Source organism: Sorghum bicolor, chromosome 10, assembly GCF_000003195.3.
Source record: "Sorghum bicolor cultivar BTx623 chromosome 10, Sorghum_bicolor_NCBIv3, whole genome shotgun sequence".
In the NCBI taxonomy this organism is placed as follows: Eukaryota; Viridiplantae; Streptophyta; class Magnoliopsida; order Poales; family Poaceae; genus Sorghum; species Sorghum bicolor.
In genome coordinates, this window is record NC_012879.2 from 56,765,847 (window position 1) to 56,778,836 (window position 12,990).

The following is a 12,990-nucleotide window of genomic DNA, read 5'->3' on the forward strand; positions in this document are numbered from 1 at the left end:
ATTTTAATGATTTACGTATGTGTCTAAAGATTCGAATCTTAAAAAAATTAGGATTTTAGAGTGAACTAAACAAGCCCTGAGAGAATTAAAAGGGTTAGGTTTGCAAGCTATTTTAACTACTCCTGTTTAGAAAACAATCCAATTTTAGTATAGTAACAAGTTAAAGTATCTTAAATTTCACTAACTATGTATATGAAAATATTATCTAATCACTATCATTAGATTTATCATGAGATATATGTCTATTGTTCTCGTAAACAATATTGAATCACTATCACTAGACTTATATTAAGTCAAGCTCTGGAAGCGTTACATTCTTTCGTGGACATGTAATACTTTCTTCCCTTTGCTATGCTTGTTGATTGCCACAGAATATGTTTGGCATTTTTATATATCAGGAGCGTACTTATATATTACCAACATTTTTATATATTACACCACTAGACTATTAAAGTTTTTATATATCAGGAGCGTACTTATATGAATTATTCTAATTAATTATATAAAATTATAGATCTAAAACTAAAACAAAAACTTTATACTAAATCATACTATATTATATGTTTACTATATAAATCTACTCATGTGGAGTTCAGCAAAATAGGATTTTTTTTATTTTATAATTTTTGTGATTTATTATGATTATTTAAAAATCCAACCGAAATAAATAAAAATGACAAAACCGCTTCAAAACCACAGTCCAAAACCGCTTGGTTGTGTTATTTGGATGGTTTTAGAAAGTTTAGAGGGTACAATATCTGTTTTTATAGTTTAGGGGTGAAGTAGTCTACCCTATAGAGGTTGTGGGGTTATCTAGACTTTTTCTAAAACAAATTTGATAATAAGCTTATTTGATATTGTGGATATTTATAATTTATTATGTAAACATGGCAGAGGTTTGACAATTTAAACATAGGATTAGTAGACATAAATCGAGTGCATATATCAATGCAAGAAACAAGCTAATTAATAAATGGCTTCTGTGGACAGCAGGTACCCCTACGTTCTAAAATCCAAATTATAAATCCTTTTGCTATGTTTATGTGCATAATATGTACATACCTTTGATATTCATCTCATCCTATATATATACACAGAAACTAAAAGGTTAAAAAAGTTGTGGTGCATAAAAAATAGAGAGTGGGGCAGGGGTAGAAATATAGATGTATTGGGGGGGGGGGGATTGTATCGAAAAGTTAGAATAATAAACAAATGGATTTGGGACAAGTTTACGTATATGAAATTTTAAATGACTTATCATTTTTGAAATATAGGGATTTTAATCCGTCCATAACAGACAGCTCGAGACGATGATGCTATCTGCTATCACGGGAGAAATGGCGACGTCGACGTGTCAGGAAGATTCATGCATGTTTCGACATGACACAGCTCTTTGCTCGCCTCCTCCAAGACGGTAGCGTCTATAATGCCCAGACGTACGAGACCGGAGACCCAATCGTCAACGTCGTAAGCCACCGTCTTGCACTAGGCAATAGGCATCGCGTTCAATCTGACAGACACACACTTAGGTTTAGGGTTTAGGGTTTAGCGAAGTCTCGTCACATCGAATATCTCGACATACATGTACTAAGCATTAAATATATATAAAAATAAAAAACTAATTATAGAGTTTATGTGTAAATCGTGAGATTAATTTTTTGAGCTTAGTTAGTCCATAATTAAACAATATTTGTTAAATAAAAAACAAAAATGCTATAATACTCCATCCCAAAATTTTTTAGAACTAGTTCACCCCTAAAAATAAACACTTATCCAAATTTCTCGTAATATCGAATCTTGCGGCACATGAATATAGCATTAAATAAGGTCTTCTTTAGTTCCGAAAAGATTTCAAATTTTAGTACTATAGCATTTTCATTTGTTTGTGGCAATATTGTCCAATCATAAATTAACTAGGCTCAAAAGATTCGTCTTGTAAATTACAGACAAACTGTGCAATTAGTTTTTGTTTTCTTCTATATTTAGTGTTTTATGCATGTGCCATAAGATTTGATGTGACGCGGAATCTTGAAAAGTTTATAAATTTCAGGATGAACTAAACAAGGCCTAAATCGCGACACGAATCTTAATTTTAAGCCACCCTGAAAACTAAAAACTTTTCAAGATTCTCTGTCACATCGAATCTTGCGACATATATATGGAGTATTAAATATAGACGAAAACAAAAATTAATTACACAATTTGCCTAGAAATCATGAGATGAATCTTTTGAGCCTAGTTAGTCTATGATTGGACAATGTTTGCCAAATAAAAACAAAAATGCCACAGTACCGAAATCTAAATTTTTTCAGAACTAAATAAGTCCCTAGTTACTTTATAATTAGACAATATTTATCAAATAAAAACAAAAGTAGAATAATATCAAAATCTAAAAGCTTTTGAATCTAAACAAGGCCATAATTTATTCGGAATAGTAGCGTGATTTGGCTGAAGAAAAAACGGGTCGCGTGCTCCTACATGCATGTGGCGGGTTTCCCAGGTGAGAAGCACGAGAGAAAGACACACGTACTATACATAGGCCTGTTTGGATGGTAATCCATATTTTGAATATCAAATAGAAGGTTTAAACATTAAGAGTTTGTTTGGCATAGCTAAACTTGCCTAGTAAAGCTGTTTTTTCAATAAATAGCTTTATGAGCAATTTTCTAAATAAAGCTGAGCTGTTTTGGAAAAAGTGTTTAGACCTTGTTTAGTTCCCCAAAAATTTTGCAGATTCCTCGTCACATCGAATCTTTAGACGCATGCATGAAGTATTAAACATAGATAAAAATAAAAACTAATTGCACGGTTTGGTTAGAATTGACGAGACGAATCTTTTGAGCCTAATTAGTCTATAATTAGACAATATTTGTCAAATACAAACGAAAGTGTTACTATTCACCAACTATTTCATGCATAGTTGAGAGAGAGAAATGAGAGAGAAAGTTGCAATAAACTATTTTTTTCAGCTCTATCTCAACTCATGTTTTTTTGAGAGGAGGAGAAAAAACAGCTTCATCATCCATAAAGCTATTTTGAAAAATAAGTATTTGAAAAAAAAAACAGGTCACAACATGTTATGAAACTTTTTGTGAGCGGTACCAAATAAACCCTAACTTATTCTAGTGTAAAAAAAACTAACAGAGACTAACTGTTGAGTAAAATCCATTAGAAAAAACAAAATTTTTAAACGCTTAGCATATTATCCCAACGAAGAATTAATAAACTTTAATCCGTCGATCAAACTTGTTGTATGTATCAGACGGGACGACGAGGAGGATACGGCATCGTCAGCACCGACCACCGACCCGTCGTCCAGGTCATCTCCACATGGGAGGGCTATGGCGTGGCGACTGGCGAGCGAGTCGACGAGTCGGCGACGGGCCTCGGCGCGCGCGCTGACGAAACCCGGGCGCTGTCTTCCCGGGTCCCGTCCGGTCCGGTCAAATAAAGAAGCCAATCATCAGGCAGCGTCACGCGCGGGGTCTCGACGTCCCGTCGCGTCACGTCGCGTTTTGATGGCGATGCGATGGGTGCGGCAGCGGGCCGCCGAGTCGCCGGGCGCCGCGTGGCCGCTGTGTCGCGGCGGCCACCCCGACAAGACATGGGCGTCCAGCGACAATGGAGCTAGCGCGCGCCGATGACCATTCTGCCCTGCGTCCTCGCTCGTATTCGCGTCTACTGCCACGCGACACGCACTGACGCCGCTCTACGCATGGCTTTCCGACGGCAGTGCAAAAATCTCGCGCCGGGACGGAGACGAAGAAATCCAGGCGGGGCCCGAGGCCCAGCGAGGCATAATAGGCCTTGTTTAGTTCCAAATTTTTTGGCAAAACGAGCACTGTAGCAATTTCGTTTGTATTTGACAAATATTGTTCAATCATGAACTAACTAGGCTCAAAAGATTCGTCTCGTCAATTCCGACTAAACTGTGTAATTAGTTTTTATTTTTATCTATATTTAATACTCCATGCATACGTCTAAAGATTCGATGTGACAGGAAATCTGAAAAATATTTGCAAAATTTTTAGGAAGCCATAGTAAAAGCAACGTGCTTGCACACATGGGATGTCTGGTCTCGGACGACGACGGCTGCGAAAAAAATTTTGAATGCCACGTCCAGTCATGGGCTCCACCACCACCTGGCGTTTCACCCTGGCCCTCCCAGCGTGTCACGCGCCCGCGTTTCACGGATCTTGAATGCCACATTTTTTTTACCTGCAGCTAAATGCACCGGTTTGACCCACAACACATGGGACATGGCCGACGGCTTTAGTTAAGTAGGAGTAATTAGCCACTTTAAACGTGTGCTGCTGCTTCTTCAAAGGCCATACAGTACACTACACTAGAGAAAGTGAGATACCGACCAAGGCCAGCATGTGTGTTAAATGCCAGCCAAATTGCTAGTTAGCTCAAATTCAAAATTAGCTTATTTTTTTGTCTACCTGTTTGGATACTATAAATAAAGTCAAAGCCAGGACCAGGCCACTGTTGAGCGCCGCACACTGCATGTCCTGCAGACGCAGAGGTGCTTTGGCCTATGGCAGACGACACTCGTCAGGATCGGCGGAGACTAGCGCGGGTCGCGGCTGCCGGCAGAGACGCAGTTGGTCGCATCATCACCCTCCTAGTAGTACTGCTGGTGCCTGGTAGTGTGGTACCAGTGCACTCGTATCAAACGCTTATTGATCGATCATCAGTGCTAGTTGTTACTGTGTTGTCTCGCATGCAATGCAGCCAATGCAAATTGCATCCATCCCTTTGGACGTACACTCACCTCACCTGCTTGTTGATCAGTACTTACAGAGTACTCCGCCTGCGGGCTGCGGCAGCGCCGGCAACGAACGGATCGAGCCTCCTATTAAAAATATTTATATAATGAATTGAGCAATGTATATGTTTCTACATTATCTACCTCTTTCAATATTAATATAGAAAATTTTGATTAAAGTAAATCGCGTTGTGTCAACATGCATGAGTAATAAAATACATATGCTATGTTTGGTCGCATAAAAATATTATCTTAATAACCCATATACTAATAATACTAAAATAATATTTAAAACCACAATAATAACCATAACATATACTAGTTTATATATATTGTTGCTTTAGATATATTTACGTATTTTAACCAACATATGTGATATGTCAATATTGATAGTATAACCAGAACTACAAATATAATTTTCTTGATTTGTAAAATTCAATCATTTTAAGAAGTGTGGGAGACAACTAGTGGCTATATTTTCTTAAGCCTTTAAGAACACTTTGGTTTGGAGAAAGAAGTCAATAATTATAAGGTTTAAGCACTAGAATTCTCTTGAGGTTAGCGTTGGTACCCCTCTCCAAGATCTCACTTCAAGCTCTATGACTCAGCTTAAGCGATATCATGCATGTTTCAAATAATGGCTTATGCTATTGTATTAGTTTAGAATATTCTCTGTGACCTAAAATCCTTATTTTAAAAAAGTGCAAAACAGAGTGTTAATCAATTATACAATAGGCACAAGAGCTCCAACTTAACTTAAGGTGAGAAGAAAATCCATAGTAGTCGACAACAATATTTTTTTTAAAAAAAATCAAAATTTAGATCCATAAATTCATAAGATTCATGAAGCAACAAGAGCCACCATGGCTAACGGTAAGATTTGAAAAGTAATGTCATATTTAAAAGAACAAAAAAATATGAATATGGATAAAATTTTTTATATATTAGTTCTTTAGAAGAAGTAATCAATAAGTTTATGATAACTAGATGTATACAACAAGGTATCTATTATGCCTACTATGTTTAAAAATAAACAAATAGAAAAACAAACAATTTAATATAAGTAGTTCTTTATTAATCGGACGTACTCCATTCCAAATTATAAGATGTTTTGAGTTTTCTAAGTACATAGGTTTTGCAATACACATAGATGTACTATCTAGATATATAGGCAAAGTAATATATTTAGAAAATCCAAAATACATTATAACTTGCAATGGAGAGATTATTAAACAGTGCGTAATACTTATATCTCCTAAAATTCTTACCCGTGTGAGCACGGGTTGATGGACTAATAAAATATTAACGCTAAGAGAGGATTAATGGCCTTATTATATTCACATATGCAGTGAACTAAACGTGGCCCTCATTTGGCCACACGAGATAGTCCATACATTCCTTATTTTATTTTTCTTTTCATTATCAGCAATGCGTACTAGTATAGATATTATATTTATTATATAAGTTTTTTTTTCGCAATATATAGCTAGTCCATCACACTCAATATCTTGTGACGTGACACTCATTAATTCAGTTTATTATTATTATATACAAATAAAACATACGGCTCCCATTGGTAGTAGGAGTAGAAACAAAACCAAATTGAAAAAAAAACTGGTGGCCATAAACAAAACTTGTGTTCTTTTGGTTGAAAAAGAAAGAAATGCAAGTAGGTCATACAAAAGCCGGCAAGTTGCGCGCCCATAGTTCGCAAAAAATTTCAAGATTTCACGTCACATCGAATCTTTGGTCACATGCATAGAGCATTTAATAAAGATAAAAATAAAAACTAATTACACAGTTTATCTTAAATTTGTGAGATGAATATTTTGAGCCTAGTTACTCCGTGACTGGACAATGTTTGTCAAATAAAAACGAAAGTGCTATAGTAGCCAAAAAAACCAAAATTTTGTCAACTAAACAAGGCCCTCCAATAGTATCCGCTGCAAGTAGCGGGCTGTCTCTAGAAGAAGCTCGTGTGAGGTGGGGGCGGCCGGCTGTCGAGTCTCGACGCCCCAATTTTTTACAATTTGGCCCTTTTTTTAAAAAAAATTTACAATTGGATCCCTGGAAAACTTAAATGCAGAAATGGACCCAGGGTGTCGACGCCATGCATCATGGCGTCGAGGTATCACGTCTCGACGCCATGGATCACGGCGCCGAGGTCCTGGATGCGGCCAACGTACATTCTGACGTGGCAGTGGCAAAAAAAAAAGATCGGCGCCACAGATCATGGCGCCGAGGTATTGAGACAAAATACCGCCCGCGGCCGCCTCGTCCTCTTCGGTTCCGAGGCCACCCGCCCGCCACGCCCCCCCGCCGCTGCGCGCCTGCCGCCGCCGCCCCCGCCCGGCCCGCCCCGCCGAGCCGCTGCGCACGCCCGCCGCGGCCGCCGCCGCTTCCCCCGGCCGCGGCCGCTGCCTTCGGCGCTGCTCCCGGGCGTCGCGGCCCCTTCCCCCGGCCGCGCCCCCGCCGGTGCCCAGGCCGCGCCCCGCGGCTGCCCCCGCGGCTGGCCCGGCCAGCCCTGCGGCTGTCACCGGACGGCTCCGCGACTGCCCCGGCCCCAGCGCTGCTTTGGTCAGGTAAAATTTTTTTCTAGTTGTATAATTGTTTAGATAATGTAGTTAGTTTTCTAAGTTGTATAATTTTTGAAATAATTCATGTAGCAATTTTCTATATTGGTATTATTTATATGAATATTGTTATGTAATTTAGAGTTGTTTATTTAATTTAGAGTAGTTTATGTAATATTTCTAGAATTTAATTATGTAATTTAGTTAGATAAATCTACTTTGTAATTTTAGTTATATAGTTAGTTACATATGTATTTACTTAGATAGATATTTAGGTGTTTTATTTGTATTAGTTATATGCCTAGTAACATGGTTGTTTTGTATATCAATTAGATGGACAATTTAGTAACCTTATATCATGGAGGAAGTGTGTAGAAAGATCAGTTTGGCAATGTTGATTTTGTTGGAATGCAAACGGTCCCTTTGATGTTTGATGAGCGGCCCTTGTTTTCTGAATTGATGGGTAGTGCTCGTGATGAGCTTAAATGTAATTTGAATGAAGAAGAAATCTTAGTTGAGGGGGTCATTCACCATGGCGGGTCAGGGACAATTTTTAGGCGGTTGGTCCCAATTGTATCCGTGGTTTAATGGGACAAATATGTCAAAACTGTCATGAAGAGTGAGTTTAAATGTTTGGATTTGGTTGTGCGCAACTTGTCCAAGGAGCCAGGTCCTCTAGTGGATTCTCCTCTTAATTGGCAACCACCCATTGGTGGGTTCTCGCCGGAACCGGACAATCCGGTACCCTCAGCTTCTCTGATACCCATTCAGGACGTGGGTGTGGAAGATGTGGTTGTCGTTCCTCATGCTCAATCCGGTCCCAATGAGGCTGGAAGATTTGTCGGTGGTGTTGGTGTTGTCTCCCTAGAGACCCCTATGACCCAGACTATTCAATGTAAGTGTGAAAGGTCCAAATGGCTAGAGGGGGGGTGAATAGCCTATTTAAAATTTCTACAAACTTCACTAAGCAAGTGAGTTAGTAAAACAAATGGCAAAGCAATTCTAGCACTAGCTCAACTAAGCTATGCAAGCCACCTATACAAACTAGTACAAGGCTAAACACTAAAGCACAACAACAAGAGAACTAAGCTAAACAAGCTACACAACTAGCAAGGTATGCACAAAAGTAAAGGAGAGGTGAGTGATTGTTATACCGACGTTGTAGAGTAGAAATATAGCCAATCAATCAATCACAACAATAAGAAAATCCTCGGCAAGAGATGACACAAGATTTTTTACCGAGGTTCACTTGCTTCCCGGCAAGCTAGTCCTCGTTGTGGCGATACACCCACTTGATGGATCACGAGCTAATTGGCAATCCAAAGCCAAACCCTCAGCGGGTGCCGCACATCCACTCACAAGATGGGGATCCTCCAAGCCACGAGCAATCCACTAGAGTAGCCAATTGCGATCTCCCGCGGAGAAGGCTCAAGAACCCCTCACAAATCACTTGGTGAGGCTCGAAACAATCTCCAATCACGAGCTCAACACCACCGCTGCTCCAAGCCGTCTAGGGCGTCGGGAAACACCCAAGAGTAACAAGAAATCCGCAGCAAACTCAAGAATCAAGTGCCACTAAATGCAACTCTCAAAGCAATGCACTTGAATCTCACTCAATCTCACTAGGATGAGCAATCTAGCAAGGAGATGAGTGGAGGGAGTATTCTCTAGCTCAATGTATGTCTTAAGTAATCAAATGTGCAAGAGTTGACCTCCCAAAGCCGGCCACCAACTATTTATAAGCCCCTCAAGAAAACTAGCCGTTGGCTGTTTTCACTGGGGTGTAAACGGGGGCACCGGACGCTACTAAGTGAGCACCGGACGCTCGACACCCTGCGTCCGGTGCACTAGAGTTGGCCACGTGTCCTTCCTCGATTTCGCGTGTCAGTTTCTAACGGCTACCTGCAACACACCGGACGATGGGCACCGGACGGTCCGGTGCTCACCGGACTCGTGCGCAGAGAGTTTGTCAAACTCGCGACATCACCGGACGCTAGGCACCGGACGGTCCGGTGCTCACCGGACTCGTGTGCAGAGAGGGTTGCAAAAACCCCTCACACCGGACGCTAACCACCGGACGCTCTCAGAGTGCGTCCGGTGCTTAACCCTAGCAGGGTCAAGCTCACCGGACGCTGAGGCCAGCGTCCGGTGCCTCCGCACTCAGCGTCCGGTGAGTGTTTCTCAGTGAGAAAACACTCCCGTGACTTCTCCAAAATTCCCACCGGCGCAATAGAAAATATACACTTATTTTTCTCAAAAGCGCCGGGAGAGAGGAACCCACACCCCTCTCAACCCTAGGAACTCCACCTCCTTTGTAAATGTGCTAACACCAACAAGTGTCCACCACTAAAGTGCAAGTGTGTTAGCTTTTCACAAACATTTTCACCAAAGGAGTTAAGTTAGCACTTTACTAGATCCTAATGCATATGCTCAAGATATGGACCTAGTAGCACTTGATTCGAGAGATGACCGTGATTTCCCCTCTTGATAGTCGGCTATCTATCCTAAACCGGGTCAATCACTTATCTACTCATCTGAGACCGGCAAAAGTAAAACCCTATGTTTATACCTTTGCCTTGATAACTTTGCTCCTCGTCTATCACCATGATCTCCACTTCCTGCTTCATCCCTTTGTGATCGTGTGGCCACCTTTCCATGCCACCATGCTCCTTCATCACATGTGTTGCTATGCCTAACTCAAGTCACTTAAACAAAAGGCATTAGCAACTTGGTGTCATTAATTACCAAAACCAAACTTGGGCTTTCAAAGTGGCGTAGTTGCATTATTCATTTTGTTAGCCTTCCTTCGTTCTATTTAGTTGTCTCAATTGTATCCATATTTGTGGTTTTGTTGTAGGCCAGAAACTCATAGTTTCCACCTACCTTGTGGAGAGATGACTGTTACACTCCAGGACACTCAGAAGATCCTGGGTTTGAGTGTTAGAGGTCGTCCAGTTATCGGACACTGCAGGCCCGATGGTTGGAGGGTCAGAGTTGAGGCCTTCCTTGGAAGACCACTTCCTCCGGAGGCACCGACGCAGCGCACCACTGGGGTACCAATTGCTTGGCTTAGGCAGAGCTTTGGTAATTGTCCGGCACATGCGGACAAGGAGACAGTTGCCTACTACTGTAGAGCTTGGATCTTGCACCTATTTGAGTGTGTTCTTTTCCCTGACGCGACAGGGGACACTGCATCGTGGATGTACCTCCCGTGCCTCACTGACTGGGACACCACAGGTACTTTTCCCTTACACAGTTATTATTAATTTGCTTACTTATGTTTACTTATACATTGATTAAATTGATTGCAACGGTTACAGGTACTTACAGCTGGGCTTCGGGAGTGCTGGCTTTCCTAATAACAAGAACAAGGGCCCTCCTTCACCACCACCCCCACCACCACCACCAACAACGGGAGGATACTATGGAGAAGGGGCAACACAGTTTGCTATGTGGCCACACTACTAGGTCGAACTGAACTAAGGCATATATTTGTTGTTTGGTTTAATCACCTAAGGCATGTTAGGGTTAGTCGAAAGAACTATGTACCTTTGTGTGGTATATGTTCTCACATGCCATTTTCTGTGCTTGTTAATTGCTTGAATTACCTAAGGCATGTTAGGTTTAGTCTCGGACCTCTGCACCCTTGTTTGGTGCATGTTTTGACATGCCATTCAATGTGATGTGTGCTACTAGTTATGCAACATACTAGTTCGTTAACTTCCATTTCAACTAATTATCCTCATTTCATTGCCCGTGCAATACTCAAATAAAAATATTGTCTACTAATAATGAAACCAAATTAAAATTGCTAAAGTGCATTACATGACAAAAAATTGAAAAGTCCAACACAAAACAATATTGTCCATGAACCAAACAAAGAACAAGAAGGTAATGTAACTACTGAGTGCAACGAGGCCACTTTCCCTTCCTCTCGGAATCTGGATTCTCATCCATCGCTGCCTTCGCTTGGCGCACACGCTCAAGCTTCTTTTCCCTCTCCTCCCGAGCCGCAGCAACACGTCTTCTTTCCTCCTCTTCTTTGTGCTCCCTCTTTTGAGCCTCCTCTCTACGTCTCTTCTCTAATATCTCTGCACGCTCTGCATCCCACTCCTTTAGGCCTTGTAGAAGCCGCTTGTCGGACTCCTTAATATCAGTGTCGATCCACTGCTCAAAATCACACAATGGTGGAGGGGTCTGCAACAAATATATTTGTTCAAAAAATTAAATCATGCTTCATATGACACAAAATACTAAGTGCACAATAGACAAATTAACTTACAATAAAGTTACTGCGGCGTTGTTTTGGCGTAGGCTCCCAGGCAAAATTAGAACACATCCAATACCTCTGCCGATAGGTTTCCTCGTCTTCCGAAATTTCTACCTTGCAAGGATCACCACAAAAGCATATAGGTACTGGAACACCGCTAGGAAGCGGCTTGTGGATGTACGGACTCCCGGTCGTCCGGCCATAGCTACAGTTCAAAGAATTCAATTCTAAGAAATCATAGCAATTAACGATTCAACCGAAAACTAGAATTTACCAAATGATAAATAATGATGAATGAAATTTATCGAAACATGTCGAAAGGTTACCTTGGTTTGCTACTTTTTCCACGACGTGGCATTCTACGATTGCATAATATAAATATTAATCATCCATTCAAAAAATCTAGAAATGGTATATATCTAAGTTTTACAACATACGTGTAATATAGGTCAAATCAATGTGTCAAAAACTAATATGTGAAAGAGTATACCTGGCTCTTCATGATCTATGGAAAAAATCAAACTTTTGATGGTCACAATATTGAATCCAAATTCGTGCTCGGTTTTTTGAGAGAAAGAGCCGAGAGGGGAGATGAAAATCTGAACAATGCGTCCACGGGTAGCGAAGTCCGTCGGCTGGTATGTAGTAGGGAGCTCGACGCCGTGATCTGTGGCGCCGAGCTCCCTGCCACGTCAGATCCACGTCAGAAGCTACGTTGGCCGCACCCAGGACCTCGGCGCCGTGATCCACGGCGTCGAGACGTGATACCTCGACGCCATGATGCATGGCGTCGACCTCCTGGGTCCATTTCTGCATTTAAGTTTTCCAAAGGTCTAATTGTAAACTTTTTTTTTAAAAAAAGACCAAATTGTAAAAAATTGGGTCTCGACGCCAAGGGGTCCTCTATCTCTACCTTTACGACGAAAGGCACATGCGTGCGTGCGTCGTGGCGGTTTTGTCTTTGAAAATTCGTCTCGTCGTCACGTGAGCCGTTGGATCCTCCAAAGATCACACGCTACGAACGGACACCTGCTGTTGCGATTGCGAGCGAGCTCCAATGATTGGTCCCTGCTCCTATTTTTTTTAAATAGATATGGTAGTATTTTGTTTGTATGAGATAAATATTGTTTAATTATGGACCAACTAGGCTTAAAATATTTGTCTCGCAAATTATAGATAACTACATATAAACTGTATAATTGATTATATTTTAATCTATATTTACTGCGTCATATATGTGAAGCAAGATTCGATGTTATGAAAAATTTAAAAATTTTTGAAACCTTTTTGGGAAACTAAACTACGAAACATTCAGGTGCGGGTCGGATCGGATAGTGCACACACGCCTGCACCCTGCCGCGGCGGCCACCCGAGCT

General features: G+C 41.1%; 1 long non-coding RNA gene across 1 annotated transcript; it reads right to left on the minus strand.

Moving 5' to 3' along the window:
* On the minus strand, positions 11,501 to 12,008 carry LOC110430891. Its single transcript, XR_002448331.1, has 3 exons — positions 11,941 to 12,008; positions 11,627 to 11,819; positions 11,501 to 11,541 (listed from the first exon to the last, which is right to left on the minus strand). It is a non-coding gene; the product is annotated as an uncharacterized LOC110430891 (long non-coding RNA).